Here is a 12,797-nt window from a genome sequence, read left to right as displayed (position 1 = left end):
CCACACACATGTACACGCTCATACATGCACACACATGCTCATACACACACAGGTACAATACACTCATGAACATGCTCATATACATGCACACACACATGCTCATACACATGCACTCACACACATGCGCACACAGGTACAATACACTCATACACATGCACACACTCATACATGCACACACACATGCTCATACACATGCACTCACACACATGCGCACACAGGAACACACACGTGCACACACACATGCTCATACACACATACACACACAGGTACAATACGCTCATATACACATGTATACATACATGCTCATATACACGCACACACACATGCTCATACACATGCACTCACAGATGCACACATAGGTACAATACACTCATATACACATGTATACATACATGCTCATACACATGCATAGACAGACACACTCATACCCAATTACAGACATGACACACTCATACACATACACACATACACGCTCACACATACCCATGTAAACATAGACACACCCATACACATGCACACATACACACATGCTCACACACGTACATACACACAAACGCACATATACACACACATACACGGGTACACACACATGCTCATACACAAGTACATACACATGTTCACTCATACCACGTACACACACACACACATGCTCCCACAATAGATAAGTACAGCCACTCTCATACACACATATACATACACCAACACATTCGCACACACACACATACATACACATATTCACACACACATACATTAACACGCAGTTACATGCACACACAGGCTTTTAGACGGGTAGTTGGCATAAGTAGTTCTGTTTATGTACATTTTCTCGAAAGCTGTGAGGAAGACGCAGTGTTTGTGTCAAGTGAAAGGCCTCCAATTAACTCTCGTTTCCCAAGGAACACAGGCCTTCCCACCTCAGGAGCAGAGAAGCTGCTGCAGAGCTACGGCGGAGCTTCCCAGCCTCTCACAGGAAGGGCTGGCTGTGGTCTGCAGGAGCGCGTCCCAGGAGGCTGTCCCACACGCTCGTGCAGGGGGCTCTGGAGCCACGGCTGCTTTGTGCAACCACGGCGGGGGCAGGGGCCTGAACGCGGGGATCTTGAGCCCTTTGCCGCCGTAGGCGGTGGAGGGATGGGGGTGTTTTACAAAGACTTGCTACCTTGTCAACGGCAGCTCTTTGTTTTCAGTAAAAGGGACGCCTGCCAAATGTTCACCACCAAAGTAAACACGGCGTCCTGTGGCGTGCGATGCCCCCATGCACCATCAGCCGCGCCTGAAGCTCTCGGGAGAGCAGAGCAAGGCTTGGCTGGGCAGCTGCTTCTGCTGAAACGGACGCCGTGTCCTACAATCAACAGGGATTGTCACTTTCTCTAACGGGAAGCAAAGCAGACAGGATCATCAGCCTTAGGTTCACAGGCCACAGCAGCACCAGAAAACCCGGAGGAGGGTGTGTGGCTATGCAAGTGTACAGTACCGGTTATGCAATGTCCCCCTAACACGTGCTGAGAGACAGAAGGCAGAGAGTTGACCGCGCAGATAGCTGAACCTGAAATGCATTTACTTCAAGGTCAAAGCAGTTCCTCCAGGAAAGTGTGCATTTGCAGGACAGGATGCCTTCGTACTTACCGGAAAACATTCTCAAAGCTTCATTTTAGGCCGGTGCTGCAGCTCCCTAGGCTAATCCTCCGCTGCCGCGCCGGCACCCTGGGGTCCAGTCCCGGTTGCTCCTCTTCCAGTCCAGTTCTCTGCTGTGGCCTGGGAAGGCAGTGGAGGATGGCCCAAGTGCTTGGGCCCTGCACCCCATGGGAGACCTGGAGGAAGCACCTGGCTCCTGGCTTCAGATCGGCACAGCGCGCTGGCCATGGCAGCCATTTGGGGAGTGAACCAATGGAAGGAAGACCTTTCTCTGTCTGTCTCTCTCTCACTGTCTAACTCTGCCTGTCAAAAAAAAAAAAAAAAGCTTTTATTTATTTATTTATTTTTGAAAGGCAGAGAGAGAAAAATAGACGGAGAGCTCTCCCATCCACTGGTTCACGCCCCAGACGCCTGGAACTCAGTCCAGGTCTCCTCTGTGGACGGCGGGGACCCGAGCACTTGAGGCAGCTTCCACTGCTTCCCTGGTGCGCACTGGAAAACCTCTGTGTTTGCAACAATTTGCATGTATAAATCTGTTTTCAACGTTAAGTCTTATGAAATCTCACCACAAAGCAAGGATTTCTAAAGGAAATTTAATCTGCAGCAAGATGTGCTGAAACCATAAAATACAAACCAGACGTCGAAGACTGAGAAAAAGAACAAAAAATCACTATAATTTCCACACTGATTACACAGTAAAACTTGGGAGTTTGATGGATGATGGGATCATATTAAAATTAATTCATCCTTTTTTTGGTTTGGTTTTCCATTATGACCAGCCGAGCCTCTCCCCTGAAGGTGCGTGCACGGAACTTGGGCCAGGCCTGGTGCGCGCGCCCGCGGCCTCTGCCCGGCTCTCTGAGCAGGGGTTCACTTGCCCACTTCTGCTTCCCCTCTGAGTGCCCTTGCATCTGGTGGTCCCGATGGCTCGTTGCTAAGTGTAACTCCATCTGGGGTGACACAGTACTGCTGCGCGAGAAGCTCCTGTCACCTCACAAGTTTTAGAACACTGAAGACCCTCAACTTCAGGTTTTATTTTTTTCAACCACAGGATCTAAAATGCTGTTTTGGGGGCTGGCACTGTGGCACAGCAGCCACCTGTTGGTGCTGGCATCCCAAATGGGCGCTGGTTGGAGTCCCAGCTGCTCCACTTCTGATCCAGCTCCCTGCTATGGCCTGGGAAAGCGGTGGAGGATGGCCCAAGTGCTTCGGCCCCTGCTCCCACGTGGGAGACCTGGAAGAAGCTCCTGGCTTCAGCCTGGCCCAGCCCTGGCTGTTGCAGCCATCTGGGGAGTGAGCCAGCAGTTGGAGGACCTCTCTCCGTAACTCTGCCTTTCAAATAACACAAATCTTCAATAAAACAGTGGGGCTGCTGTGCTGTCCCCGCCACCCCTCGATGCCAGCTGTCTGAGTTCACTGCGGTGCCACGTCCTCAGAGGACTGGGAGAGTGAGCTGCGTCTACGCTGATGGCTTCTGGCATGACCGAGACAGAAACACGAAGCTAAAATAGCAGGAAGAACGCTGAGGGAAAAGCAGGATTGGGAGGGAGAGACGTGGTCTCTGAAAGACGCACGCGGCCAAGGATCTGGCGCGGGAAGCAGGAAGCGGACTGAGCACGGCCGTGAACCCCAGCAGAGCAGGGCGCAGTGGCCACTCGCGTCCAGGAGCAGAACCAGCAGGCTGCAGCCGCTGCCTGGCAGGGCAGGCGCACGTTCCTGTGAAGACTCGGTCCGTGGCTCTATCTGCTCAGGTCCCTGAGTCTGCCCCGTGAGCGGTGCCCAGGGGGTCTCCACCTCATCACCCAGGGGAGCCCACGCCACCAGAGTTCCCGGGAGGAGGCTCCTCCCTGACTTCCTGCTTCACAGTGGACAGCAGTGGGGACGGCCCCTGCCGCTGGGGGCACACGTGAGGACAGTGTGGGGACGGCCCCTGTCTCTGGGGCACACGTGAGGACAGTGTGGGGACGGCCCCTGCCGCTGGAGACACACGTGAGGACAGTGTGGGGACGGCCCCTGCCGCTGGAGACACACGTGAGGACAGTGTGGGGACGGCCCCGTCACTGGGGACACACGTGAGGACAGTGTGGGGACGGCCCGTCACTGGGGACACACGTGAGGACAGTGTGGGGACGGCCCCTGTCTCTGGGGGCACACGTGAGGACAGTGTGGGGATGGCCCCTGTCTCTGGGGGCACACGTGAGGACAGTGTGGGGACGGCCCCGTCACTGGGGGCACACGTGAGGACAGCGTGTGGACGGCCCTGTCACTGGGGACACATGTGAGGACAGTGTGGGGATGGCCCCTGTCTCTGGGGGCACACGTGAGGACAGTGTGGGGACGGCCCCTGTCTCTGGGGCACACGTGAGGACAGTGTGGGGACGGCCCCTGCCGCTGGAGACACACGTGAGGACAGTGTGGGGACAGCCCCGTCACTGGGGACACACGTGAGGACAGTGTGGGGACCGCCCCTGTCTCTGGGGGCACACGTGAGGACAGTGTGGGGACGGCCCCTGTCTCTGGGGGCACACGTGAGGACAGTGTGGGGATGGCCCCTGTCTCTGGGGGCACACGTGAGGACAGTGTGGGGACGGCCCCGTCACTGGGGGCACACGTGAGGACAGCGTGTGGACGGCCCTGTCACTGGGGACACATGTGAGGACAGTGTGGGGACGGCCCCTGTCTCTGGGGGCACACGTGAGGACAGTGTGGGGACGGCCCCTGTCTCTGGGGGCACACGTGAGGACAGTGTGGGGACGGCCCCTGTCTCTGGGGGCACACGTGAGGACAGTGTGGGGACGGCCCCTGTGTCTGGGGACACACATGAGGACAGCAGTGGGGACGGCCCGTCACTGGGGACACACGTGAGGACAGTGTGGGGACGGCCCCGTCACTGGGGACACACGTGAGGACAGTGTGGGGACGGCCCCTGTCTCTGGGGACACACGTGAGGACAGTGTGGGGACGGCCCCGTCACTGGGGACACACGTGAGGACAGTGTGGGGACGGCCCCGTCACTGGGGACACACGTGAGGACAGTGTGGGGACGGCCCCTGTCTCTGGGGACACACGTGAGGACAGTGTGGGGACGGCCCCTGTCTCTGGGGACACACGTGAGGACAGTGTGGGGACGGCCCCGTCACTGGGGACACATGTGAGGACAGTGTGGGGACGGCCCCTGCCGCTGGGGGCACACGTGAGGACAGTGTGGGGACGGCCCCTGTCTCTGGGGCACACGTGAGGACAGTGTGGGGACGGCCCCTGCCGCTGGAGACACACGTGAGGACAGTGTGGGGACGGCCCCGTCACTGGGGACACACGTGAGGACAGTGTGGGGACGGCCCCGTCACTGGGGACACACGTGAGGACAGTGTGGGGACGGCCCGTCACTGGGGACACACGTGAGGACAGTGTGGGGACGGCCCCTGTCTCTGGGGGCACACGTGAGGACAGTGTGGGGACGGCCCGTCACTGGGGACACACGTGAGGACAGTGTGGGGACGGCCCCGTCACTGGGGACACACGTGAGGACAGTGTGGGGACGGCCCCTGTCTCTGGGGGCACACGTGAGGACAGTGTGGGGATGGCCCCTGTCTCTGGGGGCACACGTGAGGACAGTGTGGGGACGGCCCCGTCACTGGGGGCACACGTGAGGACAGCGTGTGGACGGCCCTGTCACTGGGGACACATGTGAGGACAGTGTGGGGATGGCCCCTGTCTCTGGGGGCACACGTGAGGACAGTGTGGGGACGGCCCCTGTCTCTGGGGCACACGTGAGGACAGTGTGGGGACGGCCCCTGCCGCTGGAGACACACGTGAGGACAGTGTGGGGACAGCCCCGTCACTGGGGACACACGTGAGGACAGTGTGGGGACCGCCCCTGTCTCTGGGGGCACACGTGAGGACAGTGTGGGGACGGCCCCTGTCTCTGGGGGCACACGTGAGGACAGTGTGGGGATGGCCCCTGTCTCTGGGGGCACACGTGAGGACAGTGTGGGGACGGCCCCGTCACTGGGGGCACACGTGAGGACAGCGTGTGGACGGCCCTGTCACTGGGGACACATGTGAGGACAGTGTGGGGACGGCCCCTGTCTCTGGGGGCACACGTGAGGACAGTGTGGGGACGGCCCCTGTCTCTGGGGGCACACGTGAGGACAGTGTGGGGACGGCCCCGTCACTGGGGACACATGTGAGGACAGCAGTGGGGACGGCCCCTGTGTCTGGGGACACACATGAGGACAGCAGTGGAGACGGCCCGTCACTGGGGACACACGTGAGGACAGTGTGGGGACGGCCCCGTCACTGGGGACACACGTGAGGACAGTGTGGGGACGGCCCCTGTCTCTGGGGACACACGTGAGGACAGTGTGGGGACGGCCCCGTCACTGGGGACACATGTGAGGACAGTGTGGGGACGGCCCCGTCACTGGGGACACACGTGAGGACAGTGTGGGGACGGCCCCTGTCTCTGGGGACACACGTGAGGACAGTGTGGGGACGGCCCCTGTCTCTGGGGGCACACGTGAGGACAGCAGTGGGGACGGCCCCTGTCTCTGGGGACACACATGAGGACAGCAGTGGGGACGGCCCGTCACTGGGGACACACGTGAGGACAGTGTGGGGATGGCCCCGTCACTGGGGACACACGTGAGGACAGTGTGGGGACGGCCCCGTCACTGGGGGCACACGTGAGGACAGTGTGGGGACGGCCCCTGTCTCTGGGGACACACGTGAGGACAGTGTGGGGACGGCCCGTCACTGGGGACACACGTGAGGACAGTGTGGGGACGGCCCCTGTCGCTGGGGACACACGTGAGGACAGTGTGGGGACGGCCCCGTCACTGGGGACACACGTGAGGACAGTGTGGGGACGGCCCCTGCCGCTGGGGGCACACGTGAGGACAGTGTGGGGACGGCCCCTGTCTCTGGGGACACACGTGAGGACAGTGTGGGGACGGCCCCTGCCGCTGGAGACACACGTGAGGACAGTGTGGGGACGGCCCCGTCACTGGGGGCACACGTGAGGACAGTGTGGGGACGGCCCCTGTCTCTGGGGGCACACGTGAGGACAGCAGTGGGGACGGCCCGTCACTGGGGACACACGTGAGGACAGTGTGGGGACGGCCCCGTCACTGGGGACACACATGAGGACAGTGTGGGGACGGCCCCTGCCGCTGGGGGCACACGTGAGGACAGTGTGGGGACGGCCCCGTCACTGGGGACACACATGAGGACAGTGTGGGGACGGCCCCGTCACTGGGGACACACATGAGGACAGTGTGGGGACGGCCCCTGCCGCTGGGGGCACACGTGAGGACAGTGTGGGGACGGCCCCGTCACTGGGGACACACGTGAGGACAGTGTGGGGACGGCCCCTGTCGCTGGGGACACACGTGAGGACAGTGTGGGGACAGCCCCGTCACTGGGGACACACGTGAGGACAGTGTGGGGACGGCCCCTGCCGCTGGGGGCACACGTGAGGACAGTGTGGGGACGGCCCCGTCACTGGGGACACACGTGACGACAGTGTGGGGACGGCCCCTGCCGCTGGGACACACGTGAGGACAGTGTGGGGACGGCCCCTGTCTCTGGGGGCACACGTGAGGACAGTGTGGGGACGGCCCCTGTCTCTGGGGGCACACGTGAGGACAGTGTGGGGACGGCCCCTGTCTCTGGGGACACACGTGAGGACAGTGTGGGGACGGCCCGTCACTGGGGGCACACGTGAGGACAGTGTGGGGACGGCCCCTGTCACTGGGGGCACACGTGAGGCAGGCTCTGTGGTCACCTGGGAGATGTGTGGTGGCCCCTGGTCCTGGCGCTGGTTTTTGTTTTCTGGGTAACTGCGATTCTGCACTCCCTCTGGGTGTGCCCTAGATAGTCGGTCTTCTGGGAAGTGCTGAGCCAAGCTTCCCACCCGTGTTGCTACTGGGTTAAAACTACTCGCACTTTAATAGTTCCGTTTTCCAGAAACATAAAAGATGATTATTTAACAGCATGGAGTCAAAGAGACACAAAAGCAGATCTTCTGTCTACTGGTTCATTCCCCAGGTGCACAAAAGAATCACAGAGAGGGGCCAGCGCTCTAGTGTCATGGGTAAAGCCACCACCTGCAGTGCTGGCATCCCATATGGGTGCTGGTTCCAGTCTCGGCTGCTCTACTTCCCACCTAGCTCCCTGCTGATGCACCTGGGAAAACAGTGGAAGATGACCCAAGTGCTTGGGCCGCTGCACCCATGTGGGAGACCCAAAAGAAGCTCCTGGCTTCCGATGGGCCTAGCCCTGGCTGTTGCGGCCATTTGGGGAGTGAACCAGCAGATGGAAGACCCCCCCACCCCCCCTTCTCCCGCTCCACCCCTCCATAGCTCTGCCTTTCAAAGAAATAAAATCTTAAAAAAAAATAAAGAAAGAGAATCACAGACAGGCACTTTGAAGTCAAACTGTTGAAGAGCAGATAGTTCTTAAGAAAAAAACAAACCTTAGGGCCGGTGCCGTGGCTCACTTGGTTAATCCTCCGCCTGTGGTGCTGGCATCCTACATGGGCACCGGTTTCTAGTCCTGGTTGCTCCTCTTCCAGTCCAGCTCTCTGCTGTGGCCCAGGAAGGCAGTGGAGGATGGCCCAAGTGCTTGGGCCCTGCACCTGCATGGGAGACCAGGAGGAAGCACCTGGCTCCTGGCTTTGGATCAGCGCAGCGCCAGCCTTGGTGGCCATTTGGGGGTGAACCAACGGAAGGAAGACCTTTCTCTCTGTCTCTCTGTCTGACTGTCTATAACTACCTGTCAAATTAAAAAAAAAAAAAAAACACCTTGGGAGAAAACGTAGTCACAATGCATAGAACGAAACAAGAAGAAGGGCACTGGGCAGCCAGAGGAGAAAGCTCCAGTGTTGACAAGGGCTGGAAAAGACCCCACAAAACTTCCTTCCGGAAAGTTCACACAGGGTGACCACCCCTTCACAAACACGTGCAGTGGAGAGCGGCACGGATGGATGGCCGAATGCTCTGACGCAGGGGTGTGGCAGGTGCCCCCCGGGCAGCGGTCCCTGCTCCTGGGCCTCTGCCGCTGGCCGCGTCTTGCCCCACCCAGGGAAAGCTGTGGGGGCCAGCCCCGCTCCACGTGGTGCAGGCTCTCCCCGCAACACCAGCCCTTCGCGCTGCTCAGTTCTTGTGTTCTGTGTTCCTGTGTCAGCCCAAGAATGAGTCCCCGTATCCCTGCACTGTGTGACCGACCACTGCACCCTCGCTCCGTTACAGCCCCGGACCTGGAAACCCCCGACGGAGGCCTTCATGGGCTCTCACAGAGGCTTTGAGATCTAAGGTCCAGAACTCAGCGTCATCTTTGGGCCACAGATGCGGAGCAGCTTGCAGCCCCACCCCTCAGTGAGCTGCGCAGGCTGTGAGGCTGAGGGTCTGCTCACGGGGTCACGGTGTGTGCTGGAAACTTCCTCTCCCGAGTCAGGAGCCTCTCCTCGACTCGGGGCCAGTGCCCGCGGGGACTTCGGGGGCGGGAACTGCGCACGGTGGCCTTTCTCAGCCCCTCAGTCCCTCTCCGAGGCTGACACAGCTGGGCCTGGGAACTTCCTAAACCTGACAGCCGCAGAGCCCCAAGGTCGCTCGTGCAGGTCTGCCATCAGGCCCTGAAGACAGCCACATGGCTGGTGACATTTTTCCTATTTAATTTTTAATAATTTTGTTCAGGAATTATGAATGTCGGCCCACGTTGAGGAGAGAGCTATTTCTGTCGTCTTCCCGGCTCGCTGTGACTCAGGGATTCTGTAATCCCAGGGCATACATGTGGAAGGGGCTAGCACACTCAGTTTGGTGCCCACTTCTCAAAGTGCGCAGGGAAGACTTCCCTGAGGCACAGTACCCAGGGGCGGAGTCTGAACTGAGGAGGAGGGCCCTTGTCCCCCCCAGGGGCGGAGTCTGAACTGAGGAGGAGGAGGAGGGCCCTTGTCCCCCAGGGTTGGGGCCTAAACTGAGGAGGAGGGTCCCTGTCCCCCAGGGGCGGAGCCTAAACTGAAGAGGGTCCTTGTCCCCCAGGGGTGGGGACTAAACTGAGGAGGAGGGCCCTTGTCCCCCAGGGGCGGGGACTAAACTGAGGAGGAGGGCCCTTGTCCCCCAGGGGCGGAGCCTAAACTGAGGAGGAGGGCCCTTGTCCCCCAGGGGCGGAGCCTAAACTGAAGAGGGTCCTTGTCCCCCAGGGGTGGAGTCTGAACTGAGGAGGGCCCTTGTCCCCCAGGGGCTCGCTGAGCACTTCCCAGAAGACTATCCAGGACACACCCAGAGGGAGTGCAGAATCGCAGTTACCCAGAAAACAAAAACCAGCGCCGGGACCAGGGGCCACCACACATCTCCCAGGTGACCACAGTGAGAAGGGCACTACCAGCTCCCAGGCCCCGCGGGGGGAGTGTGGACAGGGACAGCCACTTGGGAGGCCAGCGGTGCCCACTCACACTGACCTGGGTACACCCTGTGCTTGGCAAGCCCACGGCTGTGCCCAGGCAACAGAGATGCGCCCGTGTGTGAAGTGCTGGCACGGGTCGTCCACGGCCACGGTCGGCACAAGCAAACGCGGGCAGCAGCTGGTGGAAACCAGTGGTGCGGCTTCCTCCGGCTGACCGCTCCCGAGCCACTGCTGCAGCCGTGGACGCCGGGGCCCCGAGCCGAGAAGGCGCACAGTCCCGGAGCCAGGCGCTGCCCTGGGGAGTGACCCCAGAGCTGGCTTCTCCCCCGAGGGCCGCACCAGCAGCCGGCACCCCCAGGGCGCGTGGTGACCCTGAGGGGCCACCGTGGGGCTTTGCCCACACCCAGGGCTTGCTCCCCTCCCCCAGGCACTTCGCCTTGCCGCAGGGTGCCGGAGTGCTTGAGGGCGCTCCGCAAGGTTCTGTCCCGCCGGGGGTGCCTGAGTGTGCACCGCGGTCTACGGCCGCCCCCGGGCTTGCACAGACGAGGGAGGGGACCCGAGCAGCGCCCCTGCAGCAGCGGGCCCGCTCTGCTCCCTTCGTAGGAGCGAGCCCAGGACAGGGGCCCAGCAGGCGACTGGGAGAGACGGAGGCTTCCAGCCAGATGCCCCCTCCCTAGGCTCCGGCCTCCTCTGGGCGACCCCTCCCCCAGCACTGTGGGTCAGAACCGCTCCCGCCTGGTCAGCTCAGGGCACTGCTTCCAGAAAAACTTTTTTTTTTTTTAAGCAGAAGTCATATTTCAGAGCCTTCCTCCTGTCTCAGAACCGCTCCGCTCTGCGCCGGGTGAATGAGCGTTTCCTGAAAATTTCCATCTCTGACTCACGTGGAACAGGGCAGGTGGAAAATTCCCCGCCTCGCTCCGCGCCACGTGGTTTGTGTGTGACCCCCCCTGCCCATCCCAGTCCAGCGCGGTTCGGGTCCCACTCCAGGCGAGGGCCCGGGGCCTGTCTTCCCGTCTGCACTATGGGACGCGTCGCTAGCACTTTCCTCACAGTGAGAACGGGCACACAGAGACCTCGACTCCCTCAGCCTCACCCCGGGCTCGGCCGCGCCTGGTGGGGTCATTCTGCCGCCCCGGAGGGCCGGGAGGCGCCGCCTCGCTCCCTTGAGGACCACGGCGGCTGGGCCAGGGAGACCCCCGCGCTCAGGCAGCAGGTGCGGAGCGAGCGGCAGAGGCACCGCCCAACAGACGGCGCGCCCAGGCCTGCACCCACCCCAGTCCCCACTTACAGGACGAGGGGGTCGAAGCGCCAGGAAGCCACGCAGGCCCCCCGGGCGCCCCCTGTGGGCGAGGCAGCGCGAGCCTGCACCCACACGTGGGCCTCGCGGTGCACTCCCCAGTGCGGGCGCGAACTACTCACAGCTGCCGCGCCGCCTGACGCGAGCCTCCGCCAATCAGAAGGCCCCCTGCCAGGAGGGCCCGCCCCCTCGCCCGCGGCGGAGCTCAGCCATTGGCGGCTGCCGTAGCGCGCCGCGAGGCTGACCTTTGACCCGGGGGCATTTCCTCATGGCAGGCCCTGTCGCTGGGCTCGGCCCGGGAGCCCCTTCCAGTCACTTCCAGAAAATTCCGGAAGGCGCCTGGCGTCGGGCTTGCCCCTGCGGAGCCGACCTGCGGCGGGATTCCGGGTCGGCGCGTCTCGGGCCGGAGCTGACGGGAGCCGCGGGGCAGGTAGGTGGCCAGCGGGTTCGCGCCTGTGAGGACCGGGCGTGGCCGGCCGGAGCTGGGCCCTGGCGTCGGGAGCCCAGCGGACGAGGCTTGGTGTGTTCTCTGACGGGTGGTTGCAGCGCGGCCCGCGGGCTCGTGTGGGGGAACCGGCCCTGCAGGGGGGACTGGGAAGACGGGCGGGCAGAGCCCGGGGCCTTGTCGTGGGGGAGGAGGCCCTGGAGGACGCGGTCCGGTCCGCCGCGGGCGGGGAGGGTCGCAGTGGCCAGAGGACAGAGGCGTGGCTGGGAAGCGGCCTGGACTGGAGAAAGCAGTGCCCTGGGGGTGGAGGAGGAGCCCCCGGGCCCCGCGAGGACGCCCCAGCCTCGTGGGGGCCCTGAGCCGGGCTGGTCTGCGAGCAGGGCTGGTGGGCAGGTGCCGCGGCGGGTGCCGCACGGTGGGGGCGGTCAGAGCGAGGCGGGCCTCCGAGTGGCCTGGAAGCCCCCGAGGGTGGAGCAGGTGCCCTGGGGATGAGGCCGGTGGACAGACAGCGAGGCCGCAGTCAGCCGTGCCTGCCGGACGTCGGAACTGGCCTTGCCCAGGGTTGGGCTCTGTGTTGGCCGAAGGAGGGCACGTGGGATCCCCCCACCCCCATTCCCGGGGAGACCGGACCGTTCACCCGGATCCCATCAGAGCTGGGACCCGGACCCAGAGCAGCAACATGGAGTTCTGTGACAGGCTGGCCGCGGGCCCTCAGTTCTGCGGCTGGGAGGCGGGGGTGGGCCTGCCCCGCTCTGCAAGAAGTCCTGTATGGGAAGGGCTTCGTGGAAGTCCCCGGGATGTCACATTGTGTTCCCACGGAATTCACCAGCGTGGCACAGCCGCTGAAACCCCACCGTGATGCTGTGCCAGTGCTGCCACCACCGTGTGACCTGGACGGTTTCTTACGCTCTTGTGTTCGTCTGCGGCTTTTAAACACAGAGGTGGAGTCCGTGCGGCGGGCAGCTGTGCTGGGGGCCAGATGAGGGCTTTGGAATCCCTGGGGGCTTGGCCAGCGCTCAG

At 62.2% G+C, this 12,797-nt stretch overlaps 1 long non-coding RNA gene across 1 annotated transcript; it reads right to left on the bottom strand.

Annotated features, from left to right (window-relative positions):
- Positions 1-801: 801 nt before the first annotated feature.
- On the bottom strand, positions 802-11,460 carry LOC149122453 (uncharacterized). Its single transcript, XR_016219428.1, has 3 exons — positions 11,324-11,460; positions 8,108-8,269; positions 802-1,752 (listed from the first exon to the last, which is right to left on the bottom strand). It is a non-coding gene; the product is annotated as an uncharacterized LOC149122453 (long non-coding RNA).
- Positions 11,461-12,797: the final 1,337 nt, after the last annotated feature.

This window comes from Oryctolagus cuniculus, chromosome 13, assembly GCF_051225735.1.
Source record: "Oryctolagus cuniculus isolate XC-2025 breed Fujian yellow rabbit chromosome 13, ASM5122573v1, whole genome shotgun sequence".
Taxonomy (NCBI): domain Eukaryota; kingdom Metazoa; phylum Chordata; class Mammalia; order Lagomorpha; family Leporidae; genus Oryctolagus; species Oryctolagus cuniculus.
The sequence above is the reverse complement of the archived record's forward strand: the minus strand, read 5'-3'. Positions and strand labels throughout refer to the sequence as shown.